General features: G+C 46.6%; 1 protein-coding gene across 10 annotated transcripts in view; it reads right to left on the bottom strand.

The window, feature by feature from the left end:
• TCF20 (transcription factor 20) overlaps nucleotides 1–13,833 on the bottom strand; it is a 130,316-nt gene that overhangs the window by 60,440 nt on the left and 56,043 nt on the right. Inside the window, exon 1 of one of the 10 annotated variants that reach the window (XM_074577612.1) lies at nucleotides 3,092–3,320. The exons of the other annotated variants lie outside the window; for them this stretch is intronic. The gene's annotated coding sequence lies outside the window, so the exon portion shown is untranslated. Of the gene's footprint in view, nucleotides 1–3,091; nucleotides 3,321–13,833 lie in introns of those variants that run through there. 10 annotated transcript variants of the gene reach the window in all.

Below are 13,833 nucleotides of genomic sequence, written 5' to 3'. Positions count from 1 at the left end.
TTGAAGCCTGAGAAGCCAGCACTGCCAAAAATATTTCTGAATCTTTGAAAGTTATAAGAACTCAGGTTCCAAAAACATTAGTCTAATACCCTTCGTAAGTACAGAATATAATTGAACAGTATATGAAAAAAACAATATATTTAATTAAAAAGCTACCCCACCCAAACGGAGATCTGGCATACCCTGTGTCAAAAGGCAAGATATGCATAAGCCAGCTATAAAATCTTAAATATACCCTTATCTCAAATTAAAAGGGAAACCAAGCAAGCAGCATGAAATTATTCAAGTTTATTACATATTATGCCCTCATTCCAGATAGCAACCTGCCAAGCTGGTAGAATAGCAACAGGGATTGTGCGGTACAGTTCCTATGAAGGGACCCTTCTAAGAGCAGCATTATTGCCATTTTGCTGTGCTTCATGGGTGGTTTAGTTAAACATGACCTAAAAAGGAAGGGAGAAAGGGGGTATGCAATTTTCTTTTTAACATTGTACTAAGAGCCCAAAAGGATGACTTTGCACACATTTCCACAACAGGAAGGGGGAGGACCCCAAACACTACACATTTCACTCTTTTTTCCTACAGACTTTACACATGCATCAAATCACAGACAGAACCATATTAAGAACGTTTTTACTTATCCTGATCTAAGCCTTTAAATTTAATCCAAGTATCCTTCAAAATGTAGTAAAAAAGAGGTTAATATCTCCCCAGTTCTTCAGTTGAAGGTTAAGGAAACTTCTGATAATAAAGAGGTCTCCTTTACAACTAACACACAAGTTTTCTGTTTCATTTGAATAACCCTCAGATCTTATTTATGCATTATAGAAACAGATTTACTCCTTTAATAAAAATTCACCTCAAGCCTTTTTTATGAAGCATTAGCAACTGAAAAAAGGACCCAAAAACCCCCATAATTCCTGACCTCGTGTTAAAGACACTCACAATCAAGCTGCTCCTAGTACTTTCATATAGGGAACCATGCTTAACCTGCCCCAGGCTCCAAAGGCATATTAAGTATACATTTCAGCAAAAATGCAGGTTTCATCAATCTCAAAGCCTCTGAAGTCTGATTTAGAAATCAAAGCCCAAAATTGTGTCAAAACACATACTATCCTACTGGAAAGGACGTTAGCAGATTTAAGTCTAAGGAGTCTGAAGAACACCAAACTTGAAAGAAGGTCCAAAAACCTCCCCTATATGTTTAAGTCTATTAATACAAAGCCTCAGAAGCTATCAGTTTGTCTGAGGTCACTCCCTCAGTATGCACAGCAGCAAGTCATATTTTTATATAAAAGGTGTTGTCATGCTCCCACTCAGAAAACACAGTAGTTTGCTTGCTAATTTAACCAGAAAACACAAAAATATCCATTTTATGTACCAGCAATTTACAGAAATGAGGAAACACTATTCTCCTCTCCTCATAACATTAACAAAGTTTAAGATATGGATGACTAAACTAATAAATATCTCTTTCCTTTTTTATAGTAATTCTTCCTGCAGCACACTAACACAGCTTTATATGCCAACTGAACCTAATGCAGAGACAACAGACGAAAAAATACAGTTTCAAACTACTCAAGTTGGAGGGAACTAATATGGAACCCTATTCAGATTTAACAAAAAAAAGAAAAAGACCAAAACATTTCAGCCAAATAAAAACTTGCAAGTAACAATACTAAGTAAGAAGTATTTACCACATACACTTAACCAAACTGACTTAGTTATGCTATGCAGTACCCATCTATGAAACTTCAAAAAACAAAGTTACCTAACAAAAAAGCAGTCTAGAAAAATCGGTAAAAAAACCCCCCACAGCTCTTGAATTGAGTTCAGCCAATATGCTATAAACCTAAGCCAGAGCTTGCTGCATCTCCATCAACCAGTCATTCTACCATTCTACAGACACTGGGTAAAGGAGCCAACTGCTACCTGCAGACTTACTGATCCAAGAAGCATGCTAAAAATCAAGCACTCCAAAGAATTACCCATGGATGAATCAACAGATGGCAACAAGTGACAGACATGAAATAGCTCCTAAAATGCTAACCTAAACACAGAAAGCTCTATGACTGATCCTCAATCCCCTCACAGGTACCTCTCTTTCTTTTTGTTTTCAAAGGAGGATCATAAAAAAACATGGAATGGTACAGGCAACAATGCTGCAATTTAATCAAACTGCCTGCCCTTTTAGTGAAGGGGGGAATGTTATGGATAAGACAGTACACACAGGAAATAAAGGATTCTGATGGTGCCAGACCTACCCACAGAGACAATCACTTGTTGATTCACGTACAAACGTGCTCCTATTTTCAACTTAGTAACAGAGCCCTAGTATCATTAGACAGCTTTCATACATAGGTTAAAACACTTAGGTTACATAACTCTCTTATTCCTTCCTTGAAGGTAAGGAAACATAACTTCCAACTGCAGCCCTAAACACAACTTCCAGCAAAGTAAGCAGCACTAACAAAAGACAACTTGATCCTCACAGCAGTCCAAACACGCTATATCCTGATTATCTCTGCAAATTAACAACGGTACGTTTAACCCTCCAGAAAGGGAAAAGCACCGCGAACCTCAAGCAATCACAACACAGCCTGTCCACAGCCTGCAATTTGTGCACGGGGTGCATCCACCTTCTCCGACATTTTTAATCCTTTGACCCTTCAGTGGAAGCGCCAATCCCCACAAAAAACTCCCCAGTTCTTGCAAACCGACCGTTCTTTTGGGGCGGGAAAACAGGTGGGCACCTCACCGCGGAGCACGAGGGCCTCTTTAAATACAAAGATTTTTTTTCTTTGAAGAAAAAACAAAAGGGGGGGGGTGGAAACGTGCTAAGAAGAGAACTTCCCAAGAGCCCTTTCACAAACCCTCCCCTCCCCATACCCAACACTCGTCCTCCAGCTCACGGATAAGACACCCCCCACCCCGCTCCTCCCCACACAACCTCCCGCAACACAGAGGGGTCCTCGGCCTCCTCCGGGATGAGCGGGGGGGGGAGGGGCGCTGGCGGGCCCCACGGTGAGCCCTCCCCTCCCCAGGCCTCCCCCACACCCCCCGGCCCGGACCGAGCGCGGGTACCCCTTACCTGCGGACCCTCCCTCCCCACCCTCACCCCCGCCGCCTGCCCGCCGACCGCGGGAGGTGCGGGCGGAGGGCGGGGGGCGGCTCAGCAGCGCGGGCGGCGGGTGGAGGCTGCGGGCCGGCTACCGTGCCGGGGGAATGGGGGGGACTCGGGGGCGTCCGGCTCCATCCTTCCCTCAGACACACACACACACACAGAGAGACACACACACACAGGAAATAACACGGGGTCAGCTGACCCCCACCAGCCAATGGCGGCGGGCGGGGGGGGGGAGGTTGGGACGGGAGGGGGGGGAGCCGCGCGCGCCAGCAGCAACGGCGCGAGGCGGCGGGTCCCGGCCGGGCGAGGGAGCGGGGCGGGAGGCGCGTGCGCGCGCCCGTCGAGGGAGCCACCTCCCCCCCCCAACCACGCGCCCGCTTAAAGGGGCCGCGCGCCGCCGCCGCCTGAGGGAGAGCGGCCGGTTCGGGGTCCGCCCAGTCCCGGCGTGCGGCTTGGCCGCACGCCGGGACTGGGCGGACCCCGAACCGGCCCCGAAGCTCAGGAAAACAACATGGAGGCTCGACAAGTCCAGTGGTGCTTGGGCGACTGGAAAAGAGTAGTGCCAGCCCTCCCGAGCACCTCGTAAAGCCTTTAACTGTGGAGTTAAGTGTGTCTAATCGTACTTCGGCGTTGGAGAAGTAGTCGTTGTTTGGTTTTTTTTTAAAAGAATATTCACTAATTTTGGGGGGGGGGGTTTAATTTTCGTGACGGCGCCTGTCAGACCACGGTCTCCTCCGCCGAGGCCTGCAGGCCAGCAAAGGAAGCTCTGTGCGACGCGGCGGCTTCCTCCATCTGCCGCTCGGAGCATCTCACGTGAGAAGGCAGGAGGGCTGGCGGCCTGGGAAGCTCCAAGCGCTGGGCAAAGAAAGCTCGAGCATCCTTTAAAACTTGCTTTGCCGGGAACTTTGCTGAGGAGATACGACAGTTCCAACAGCCGCCCCGTTTCCCAAGCTTTGTGCCCCAGATCCTCAGCACGCTTTATGCCGAGGGAAGGCCCGTGCCTACAGATAATCCCAAAAAGCAACAAACTGCGCTCAGAAGGACTGCGCTGTAAGCACCACCAGTTGACAGCTTCACTGATGGCTCCCCCACAGGTGACTTGCTCTTTATGAAAAATAAATACAAACCACCACATCTTGTACTACGCATTATCTGTCAAAAAAAATTCAGAGACTGGCTGAAATTCCATCTAGATAAGACTGCAAGGATAGCAATAGTCTGGGGAAAACAACCAGAGCAGACAACAATTACATGTGCTCCTACCATTTGTCTTTCAAGTTAACAATTCGCGGGTGTTTGGGACTTGCCAGCTGCCAGCCAGGCAATCGTGCAGCAGGAGCACCCAGGAAGGACTCGCCTGCTCCTCCGCTCCTCCTCGGACTCGATAGGCGACGGCTCCTTTCAGAGGCAAGCCTTCTGCTGTGATCTACACCTTATCTCCTTCAGATGAGATTACTGCCATGTGTTCCACATCGGCTACCTGTGAATTGCAGCTAGAACATGCAGGCGTTGCCTTACTGCGTGCTCTGCCAGTACCATACGCCCTGCTCCCCTCGGCACTTATTGCCCACTTGCATGCAGCGTTTAAGGCACTTGTTGCCCACTTGCATGCAGCGTTTAAGGCACGGTGCTTCACTTATGGGAGGTGGAGGTCATTGCTGCTTTCACCTGAAGAAGAGGCTCCGACAGCATATTCACCATGACAAACAGTGAGGTTGCTGTAGTCACAAACAGCCTTAATCTTGTTGACTGCCACGGCATGCTAAGAGCTTGGTTAGAGCAGCATTCCCTCTGGGGATCCAGGACTGTGATAAAAGCTGTAATGGGGTGGGGGAACTCGATAAGGTTTTTATAATTTGATTTTCCATTATCTGTTTTTCTGATTTTGAAGTGAAATGTCAATTGAGGTCAATCCTTTATGTAGATTTATAAGGTAGGAGTCCTCAGAGCGCTCTACCTTAAGTTAAACTTACCTTAAGGTAAAACCCCTTTGTATATACAAATATATGAGAACATAGATTATCTATATAAACTTGGTATTTTGAGGTATTTTTTACTTAATGTCCAAAATGAAGTTGCAGCATAGATAGAAAAATGCACTGTAGAACTACAAGGACAGCTAACATTCAGGAGACAAACATTTCTCAAAGGACCAAAAATAAGTGAATTTGCATACTTAAATACCTGGATCTCTAGTCTGCTGCACGGCAGCATTTCCCATTTCCACTAATGACTACTTATAGGTGTTACAGGGGAAGTTCAAGAGGAGGTGCTTTTTAAAATATTTAAAAGCTAAAAGCTATATGGCTGATTTTAAAGGATGAAATGAAATTTTAAAAAAACACATGCTAGAAATACTGGCAAATACCACACTATCATCAGCTGCTGCACTACAGTAGGCATCTGTTAATATACAGGGTCATTAAAAGTGCAGAATGAAAACAAAGTTACCAAAACTATATTAGTTAAATACCACATGAGCAGAGACGCCATATCCTTTGCAGCTTTTGAAGTGATGTATCAAGCTTTAACGTACAACCCCACTGAGCTTAATGGAGAATTTAATTCTCTCAGAAACTAATTTTTGGCTGTCTGCAGACTCTGGATGAAAAACCACTGTCATTAGTACACCTTGTTCACATCACTGAGTTTTTCTTTGCCACTGAACATTTCCCTTTCTTTCCAGAAGAAAGAAATTCAACCTTCTGACAACCATTCCATGACAACTACTTGACCACCATCAGTTACACAAAAAAACATTTGTTATAAATAATACATTGTTAGGATTAATGAAGAAAGTAAGCCCATCGTGCTCCTGAGGCTCTGATCCTGCAAACACATGATCAGGGCAGGAATCTAACACCCACGCAAGCAATTCTAGTTCAGGGTAAAGTCATCAGTAGTATCTATACACTCTTAAAGCAACTTATATACAAATCACCCTTCGATTCTGAAAAGAAGAAAAAACCCAGGGATTTAAGGGCAAAAATGGTAACTTACCGAAATAAGCCCTTAAAGGATCAATTTCAAAATCAATGCAACAAACTAAACAGGTTTGCATGTAAATCTCCAGCAAATACATTCCATCATCATGGAGTAAGTGCTATAAATTGAGCAGATGCACCATACCACAATCGTAAGAAAAACTGAAGTCTCTGCTTTTAGTGCAAGCAAGTCAGCTCAGACGTAATTGTACAGAGCCACTGCAGTACTACCACAACAGAAACCTTCCAAATCCTACCGGTTTCCTCTCAGACATCCTCTCCCCACCTCCTAATCAAAGTGTTTCCGAGGATAGAGGCACAAACAAAGCAGGGACAGGCAGGAAAAAGGCCTCAAGACTTGGAACCCCCCTCTACAATGGACTGGAGATTCTGGGCAAAATAAAGCCCCCTGGCTAGCCTTCGGAGTTAGTGCCATTGGTCCTACTAGTGCTGCTGTCACAGCACACATGCAAGCAATGCTGACTCTTCTACTGCACGTGAACGCTGCAATGGCAAAAGCAAACATGTTTTCCCCCCTGTTACGCCTTAATGTAAGGCTTACCTTGAACATCTCTTTCCCCTCTCCAACGGATCATGGAGAAAAAAGGTCCTTCTGACCCCGAGAGGACTGACAAATGGAGATGGAGGGTCTCCTTCTGTCTTTGAGGTCACCGCTTCTGATCGAGCCGTAATTCAGTGATTACTCAGTTCGTGTAGCTCTCCAGAATCATACATTATCAGCTTGGGGGTGGGGGGGGGAAACGGAAGGATGACACCATTCCTGACCTCAACCACCTCTCATCTCCACACATCTCTGAGCTCCCTCTGCCTAGAAGGGGGGAGAACAGCAAGTGATGCAGCTTCGGGGATCAAGAACAAATTTGCAGGTAACGTACGCTGGAAAGATTCCGAGCGCCCCAGTGTTTGTGAGAGGAAAGATGATTTCTGAATGCAGCTGGTGGGGTCCTCTGAGAGATTTTGTCTTCTTTACAAAAGGTTTCATTGCTGATGAAAAGCACTGAACTAGCAGCACCAGGAGGCTGAAGCCTCCGCAGAGTGAGGCACGCAGATTTCTCACAGGCACAGCACCTGTCCCCTCCACGTATTACCCTTATCCTAATCCTTTCCCCTGTTACACAATTTCATGTCATGCACAGGCTCGCCACTGCACTTTTACAGCTTTCATCTTGAGGCACTTAGATGCTATGGGAATGGGCATTAGAGACTAGCTTGAAGATAGGTAATACAAAAGATGACAGCAAGATCGGGCACCTACAGGTCACACAACCGGGGACTGAAACTTATATTCACGGTGGGACAGCTACATCTTTAAGCAAGTGTAAAGCAAGGACAGCTAGCCTGTTTCTCTTTCTCCAAGAAAGACATCAGCATGGCTGCATTCATTAACATTTCCTACCCCTCTTCCTACCTAGCCCCAGGATTTCCCATACCTTCCTCCTATTTCTTTTACGCTTACTTCAGATAAAAAGTGTTACATCTGACCCTCGCACAAGGGAGAAGCAGTATCAGACGTCTCACAAGGAACTGCAGCAAAGACAGGGAGGGCTCTCCTCTCATTAATTCACCGATATTGAACTTTTCCCCTTAAGACAGCCAACGGATCTGTGTGCTTGCTGGCAAGCGTTTTGGACGAGCACCGATTCCCAACATACTGACTGTCATGGGTGCATTGCTTAGAAGCATCTCTCCTCCAGACACAAGAAACCTCTCCATAAGCCCTAGTGTTAAATCCTACAGCCCAAATCCTGCAACAGAGCAACAAGTGGACTGCAAGACTTTGGAGCATCTCAAAGGAAGGAAAATGACAAAGCAGCTGAAGGTAGGTAGCATGAATCATAGCAGGTGAAAAATTAAATCACCTATATGGGAGACAATTCTGCTCCATCTTTTAATACTGCAACACTCCTGTCCTCTCATTTTCCCGTTACAAGGAGCTGATTCATGAAAATAAGATCTTTGTACCTTAAGACCTGCTCAGCTGCTTCTGCTTATTCCTTTTGCCTCCTGCCAAAAAGCTGCTTCTGGCAGAATCAGAATTAGTTGCTGTGAAAGGGATTGTGACGCTGCAGACAAAAGAATTTGAGTCCAGTAAAAAAAGCAAGAAACAACAGAAGCTGGACTTTTGAGGAAAAGTGGATTGCATTTCCATGCAGATGTCCAAAGTAATACAGGTGGAAATTAAAACAGAAAGCCACACAAATATGATTCTCTAGCAAGACTGTCTCCAACAAGGCAGAAAAGGCCATCAATAAATCTTCATTATCTGAATTGCTAAACATATCTAAATAAAAGGAGAAATTCAAATATTAGGAGAACTCACCTTTTTAAATGGTCTTATATAAAACCAACTCTGCCTTGCCTGAACACGTTTTACAGAAAGGAATTTTTTTTTCCTCTTACTTCTGCTGGCCTTTTACAGAGGTTTCATTTGCTGGGTGGTTTTGTGTTTGGTTTTTTTGTGCCTACAGGGAAGTGGGAATTTCCAGGCTTAACAAGCTTAAATCCCCATGACATATAGTCCCAAATTTTAGAGGCAACTAAGATTTTGATTCTTACTTTGCTCCCTGTTGGTTTCCTCCCTGATGCATGCAATAGCTGGTTTGAATCTCAGCTGTTCCAACAGTAGGGGGAAAAAAAAGGTCCCTGAAGGAAGAGCGTTAGTTCTTCCAGTCACCTTGCTGCTACCGCGCTCCAGAATTCAGGCACATGAAAGAGCACATGAGAAGGGCTCGCAGCAGCAAGAGGCAAAAGCTGAGGGCATCAGACTGGACCAAAACTAAGAGGTCTTCTACATTCATCTGGTAAAAAGGCTGTATTTATATTGGGTAGTACTAATCTAAGGGTCCACTGAAGATACACGTTGCATGAAATCTCATTAACTTCTTGTCACAGAAACTAAATTCTGCTTTTTCTGTCACCTATAGTGATGTTCTCTGGTTCTGATTCATCGGCGAGACTGGTTTATCAAAAATATTTTTAAAGTTACACCACCGTTTACTTATATATCTCCTATTGCTAAGAAAACATGAGGAAAAAAAAAACTACTTCAAACACAACCACTTTAATTACTTTGTATCTCGAGACTCATAAAAGTACATTCAATGCTCAAACCCTCTAATTCTACATTTCAAAAGACATTAATGTCTTATTTTAGTGCCCTGCATTACTGTAAAGTCGCGCTCAAATCCAATTCAGCGTAGGGCACACGAGAACACACAGAACTTACAACTTGAAACACAACATATTCAACTATTTATGAGCACTACTGACACGTTTGGGGAAAAGAAGCGTATTTTCATTCAAGTCACCTAACCCAAGTGATAACAATGCCTTAAAAGCTATCAGGTAATAGAGATAACTGTCCTGCGTTAAGAAAATCAGTACTTAATTTTGTAAAGATGGGACAGACCTATCTTTAGAGAGCCCAAGGCACGCAGTAAAATCTTAAGTAGCTTGTTTCTATTTCAGGATTCAACTCTTCCAGTTGCCTACTGAAGTTCAGGTTCAAACTAACAAAACCTCTGCTTATATATCGGGGTTTTCATCATCCCTCTTGAAGAGATTATCTTCTGCAGCTGGGAATCCTTCTGGCACTCACATTTGTCCTGAGAGGTGATTAGGACTGAAGGCCCCCCTTTAACTTTTTCTGTAAATGTGCTCTGAGTAATTAGACCTAAACAGAATGCCGTCAGTTCTATCAGGGCTCTGAAAATAAGGTGGGCACTTCTTAGGACATCATTAGCGAGCACAGAAGCAAGAACAGAAGCCTCAGCAAGCACAATTCACATCAACCTACCAACTCAATGAGTCTCCCCTGGTTTTAGAAATAGCCCAAATCCACAAATAAAAAAAACAAGCTATTCCAACACAAACACTTTCATGAGGAGCAAAGCATTTGGCGGGACTGCAGTCCTCAAGGTGGTTGCTTTATAACCCTGGCTGAACCCAGGTCTAATGAAGAGTTGCTGCTTACGCTGGTGGAAAGAAAGCATTTCACCACGGGTGAAATTTCACGTTCCCTGGGGTACCTGCCCACAGCCCAGGGATCCCCCCATCACGGCCAAGCCTTTCCACAGCAGGGAGTGCGGGGCGAGAGAAGAGATGACTACTCTTCTCCGAAATCAGCAATGCTTCAAACCCTTACAGCGTGATTCATTCCACGGGCTGAAGATCAAGGTGTCGGCTTACTTATTGATGAAAAAGGGTAGTCACCCTATTTATAATCAGCTAGCGTTATCTCATCTCAAGAAACAGTAAGTCAGCAGCTAGCCTTAGGTGGTAAGTAGGGGGTTTCCTTAACAGTACTCTTCATTGAGATTGAAGAGAAGTTTAAAAAAAAAAAAAAAAAAAGAAGAAGAAAAAAGCCGTGGTGGTTACAAGAAAGGGAATATCTATCTTAACAGAAAGGGGGGAAACAATTAACGCTTTCAGCTCATTCCCCATCACCACTGCCAGGAAATTCTCTGATATAAGCATTGCCTGCCTAGGGCTTTTTGAGAGACCCTTGCACATCCTCACTGATTACTTCCCCTACTCAGGGAGACAGACTGTCCTTTACCCTAAATGCTTTTATCCTCTTGATGAGGTCTCTTACCCAGCTGGATCCTGCCTCCTTCTCCCACTGCAATCTCTGAGCCTGAGAGAAGACACCTGGGGACCTTCCACTTTGCTCAGGGAAGAGATTTAATCCTTTCATATCCTAGCATGGGGCTGAAGTGATGCGCAACTCCCCCCTCCCCGAACACCTATGGTTACAGTCCTGGGCGACGGATGTCCCCAGCTGAAGAGAAATCAAAGGACACTATTTCCTGCTCTTTCAGAAGTCATTTAAAAGCAGGTGTAGAAAAAGAACTGAGGAAAACTCCATAAGGGACAATGCTGCTGTACCCAGACAAGATGATGAGGCTTAAAATCTCTTCTGTATCTAATCTTAGCTAAATCACATCCCTGACAACCGCTACCCTCAGTTTCGCAGGGTGTGTTTTGCTCATCACCCCCCACCTCCCAGCCTCACACGCAGTGTCCAGTCCCACCTGGTCACCCCCACTTCTGCCCTCCCTGGGGCCAGACATCCGAAGGAGGACCCACCCATGGGGTGATTTGACTTAATCCTCTGAGGGGGCTGCGGAGCAATTCCAGGCTTCACTTCCCAGCCAAGCGGGGGTCGTGACTCAGACAAGCCAACAGACAGCACCCAGCGCAGACAATGATTTTTATCTTCAAAGTGCTTTACAAACTAACAAATCCTTACTTCTCCTCTGAGAGAATAAAGAAGGGGAAAAAAATAATCCCTAAACATCACCACCGTGAAGGAGCAGAGATGCAAATAACCCCAAAAGTCCTTTCATGTCGGAGCAGGGCAGAGGAGAGGAATGCTGCTGTGCAGCAGTGCTTTGGGTTTGGGTTTTTTTGTGGTGTTTTTGGCTTTTACACCAAAGACCCAGATTCAAATCCTGTTTCGGATCGCTCTGGACAGTACGGTAGGACAGAGGCTCTCAAGCTGTGGCCAGCAGGTCCCCTCCCTGAGGGCTGTGGAGTTGGGGGTCGGAGAAGCAAGCGGCAGTACATGGGTGTCTTCCAAGAATCCACTTGCCCGTTCAGACTGCAAAGGTGCCGCACGATTAATTATACATCTGTGCTACAAAAGATCAGCTCTGTAACTGCAGGGGGTGCTATTCATCAGCCTTGAAACGAACTGGCAGAGGACAGCCAGGGTCCAGTAGTTGAAATAAAGAAATAAATAACTACAAAAGCAGGATGCGCTCTGGGTCGTTAGGAGTGAAGTGCAGCGGCGGGACCCAAGTGACCCGGAAGCGGAGAGGAGCTTGGGGCTGCAGCTGGTCGGGATGCCGTGCTTTGCCCAGGAGCTTCGTGAACCAGAGCAGCGGAGAAGCCATCGGTCACCGGGGCGAGGCGTGTAGGCAGAGCGGTGGCAGCAAGGAGCCTGCCTGACACCTGCACACACTTTTCTTTCCTCAGCCTTCCCCTTCCGAGGAGGTAACAAAACATCATGTTCCCAAGCAGTGGGAGTCCAGCCAAAGTGGCTTCACCGCAGGGACAAATTCAGAAGGACTCCCTTTCCCTCATCCCTTTCTTTCGAAGCCCCCCTTTCCTGGAGCAGGCGTTTAGCAAGTACAAATACACCACAACGTTAGGCATCCTTCCACTGTCACTCTCCACTATCCTTCCTCCTCCAGACACACACACTAACACAAAATGACGGCTTCCTCAACAGACTGAATGAGCAAAGCCCTCGCGCTGATCCTTAATTGTCTGCGCTTTACTCTCTCACTCCAGTCATATTATATCACAAAACTCAAAGCAGCCCACCCACTGCCCCCGTCTTTGTCCAAAATCTCAAGTGAACAGTAAATTGGACACAGGAAAAAAAAAAAATTGCTGAAGACGAAGGGAGGGGCAAGCTAACCCCCACTTTTCCTCCTCCCCTTTTTTTTTTTTCTTTTTCTTTCCCTTTTTATGTTGTGTTTTTTTTTTTTTTGAGGTTGCTCTTTGCTGGTGCACCCACATCGCTATTGTGCGGTTGTCAGTTAAAAAAACACCACCACAACACAACACAACACCAACCAACCCCCCCCCAAAAAAGATGGAGATATTAAAGAAGGAATCGTATCTCTCAGCCCTTGAGAATGTGACCCCGAGGCCCTGCCCTTCTCCCTCCTGATGTACCCACCCACCAGGGTGGAACGGCAGGCCCCCACCCCATCCACCCCCGTGCTCCTCTGAACCTGCAGAGCCAAGAAAAAAAAAATAAAAACGCATCCAAAACAAAATTTAAAAAAAAAATAAATAAATAAAATAAAGCCATCGTCAACGAGGGATGCGGGGGGAAGGGAGGGGGGAGAAAACAGCCCCCCACACGCACATGCATAAACCCCATAACCCATTTATGTCGGAGCGGGAGCAGGAGCCAGACTGCAGCGCGCAGCCAACAGCTGGGGCCTTTGAAAAGGGACAAGGCGAGCGGCTCCACGCCGGGCTCCGGCCGCCCCCCCCCGCCGCCACGCCGCCCTCCTTCCCCTTCCCCCCCCACCCGGCCCTGCTCCGCATCCACCCACCCACGCAGCCCCCCCGCCCCCACCCGCGGGCAGCCCGGGCGGGCACGGCGGCGTCGCTGGGGCGGGTGACACGCACAGGGCGCCGCAGACACACGGCGGCCACCGCCGCCGCACGCGTGGTCGGCGAGAGCTGGCCTCTGCAGGGCAATTTTCCACTCTCAACTTTCCGGGAGAGGGAGAGAGGGGAGAGAGAAAGCCCATTTTACTGTACCTTTCTGGCATCTTTCTCAGCTTTCCCTGCTGCTTCTCCCCACCCCCTTCCGATTTATCTCAGCTACTGGTTTTATAAACCGAGAGGGTGGAGGGGGGGTGGGGGTGGGGGTTGGGGGGGGGGGAAGGGAAGAGAAGAGGAGGGGGCTTTTTTTTTTTTTTTTCCCTCTGCTCTCAGCCCCGTCTGCACCTTCTGCCTGAGCCCGCCGGTGAAGTCACAAGGCTGAGTCTCTGACATCACACAGAGCCCACAAACGCCGGATTGTGACTTCACTGCAGGGTAGAACAGGGAGGAATAGGAGAGGGGAGGGGAAAAGGCTCTTATTCAAACACATATCTGCAGTAGTAACAAAGGGAACTCAGGAAATGGCTGGCCAAGAAAATGGCTTTTTTTTTTTTTTTGGTATAAAACATA

This window comes from Larus michahellis, chromosome 1, assembly GCF_964199755.1.
Source record: "Larus michahellis chromosome 1, bLarMic1.1, whole genome shotgun sequence".
NCBI lineage: Eukaryota > Metazoa > Chordata > Aves > Charadriiformes > Laridae > Larus > Larus michahellis.
Note: the sequence above shows the minus strand (reverse complement) of the source record. Positions and strands in the feature narration are given on the sequence as shown.